Consider the following 2,584-nt stretch of genomic DNA (forward strand, 5'->3'; position numbering starts at 1 on the left):
ATGGATGTAAAATATAAATTAATTTTATTTTATTTTTTTAGAAATAAAAACCTCAAATTAATCAACTTCATATTATGTTAACAACTAAAAGGGTATTTCAAACATTTTGATTAAAAAAAGTGTTTAACAACACTCATTTATCAAACACATCAATAACTTTTTTTTTTTAAACTGCATCACTTTTATTTAAACACATAACTACTTATTTTAAAAATAACTTTCAGCACTTTAAAAAGTTACTTTCTAAAAGTTACTTTCTAAAAGTTACTTTTTTTTTAAAGTCAATCCAAACGCACTCTAAGAGCTTTAAGATAAACCTTTATCTTTATCACCCATGTGTGATAACTTTCTCCTGTAAACATAGGAGGGCCTGCACCCAAGACGTTGTTGGAGTCCATATTGTTGTTGCTCAGTTCTCACCTTAGAAGAGTTGAAGAAAAACCTTAGCTCTCTTGCCTTCACGGATCTCTCAAGAAGAAGGACTCTTGATGCCATGGTTAGTTTTTGGAACTCTTGAGAAAACAAATAAGGTTCAGCAACAATTTTTTCCCATTCATATGGCATTGTTACAAAGGCTTAGACCATCTTCAACCCACCTCTATTTTACTCTCCAACTTCTTTATTTGGAGAGTAAAATAGAGAATGACACTCCAACCCACCTTCATATCACTCTCTATTCTTCATATTTAGAGAGGTGAATAGTAGTTCTCCAAATTGGAGGACTACTATTCACACTCTCTATTTCACTTTTTGAATATTTTATTATTATTTCTATTACTTTCTAAATAACATATTATTTTACATATAATGTCATTAATTAGATATCTAATATTCATAATTTTTTTTAAATGTAATATAATATTTTTAAAAATATATTATTTAATATATACTACTTTCATCCAGAATTAATAGTATTTTAATTTTTTCTAATTTTTGTCAATAATATAATTTGATTTTATTATTAGGTTTCACTATAAAGAATACGCAAAATTAAAATGATAAGATGAAAATTTTAATTTAAAAATACAATACATAAAATGATAATTTAAATACAAGATAACAATACAATACATAACATAATAATATAATACAAGATAAAATACAATACATAACATAATAATTAATTTGCGATGAAGCAAGAATCATGCCGAAAAGATGTTGAACGTGTATTTGGAGTTTTGCAATCACATTTTGTAATTATTGCAGGACCGTCACGTTTTTTGGAGAAAATGAGTGCTGCATGATATAATGACTACATGTATTATACTGCACAACATGATAATTGAGGATAAACGTGATCTTAATACACCAATTCAAGATGCCGTAGAGGCTCCAACTCCAACTACATAAATGGTGGTAGATGAAAATCTCTGGTTTGAACAATATTTAGCTAGACATAAAAAAATTAAGGACAAAAATGCTCATTTTAAACTCCGTAATGCATTAATAGAGCATTTATGGGAGCAACATAATAATTTCGAAAATTGAGTGTTTATGTAATATTTATGTAATTATATTTTACTTTTATTTGAATTTGCCTATTAATTTGTATATTATATAATATTTTCTTGCAATTTATGTTATTTAAATTTTTTGAATAAAATATAATTTCATATTAAATAAAAAATTTGAAACAATAAAATTTTATATCAAATGAAAATTATATAAAGTAATTATTGGGAAAAAGAAATACATGATATGTATTATGAAATAAGAAAATAAGAATGAAATAGAAATAATAATATAATATTAAGGAGAGAGATTTTTTTTTTTTTTTAAAGAATAAAATAGAAAATTGAGTTGGAGTTGATTATCTAAACAAATATATAACTCTATTTTTGAAGTGTAAAATAAAGTGTAGGGTTGAAGATGCCCTGAGACACATATAGTTATATAACTTTTTCAAAAGTTAGTATAGACCACATCTAGCCAATCACTATTGATTTTCTTTTCTTTTAACACCGGAAGAGAAGTACAACCAACGTATGGATAAATTTGGCAACTTACCATTACAATAAGCGTCGTTTTCTTCAAAACAGTATATGTGAAGCGTTGGCTACTCTTCATAAGGGTTATATTTTTATTATAATTAAATTAAGATAAGGGTTTTAGGTATTTAATTTTTAAGTTAGGGAGTTCAAATATAGATATAGACGTAATATATAATTATAAGTATTTTTAAAAATTACTTGACAATGTAATTTTCTTGTCCATTGTGAGCGAATAGTAGTTAATCTCTAAAATTATAAGATTCAATTTTCTTTTTTAACAAATTATATATAAAATTAAAATGAAACAAACAAATAAATAAATAAATAAATAAAAACGGAGAGGATTAGATAAGGTTGGGTTCCTGAGTTGTCACGTGAAGGTTGTTATACGTGACGAGTTTATAGGACGTGACGACGTATAGGACATCCATTTGTTTTTCAATTTTCATTTATTGGTACTTATCTTGCTTTTACTAATATATAAGTTGAGGTGGATGGTGAGTGTGGGCTGGATGAATATATATATATCTACGTGCTGCTCTAGAGATTTTATGAGGAAATAAAAATAGTAACTTGTCTTGTAGTACTAGCAC

Source organism: Solanum stenotomum, chromosome 9 (assembly GCF_019186545.1).
Source record: "Solanum stenotomum isolate F172 chromosome 9, ASM1918654v1, whole genome shotgun sequence".
NCBI lineage: Eukaryota > Viridiplantae > Streptophyta > Magnoliopsida > Solanales > Solanaceae > Solanum > Solanum stenotomum.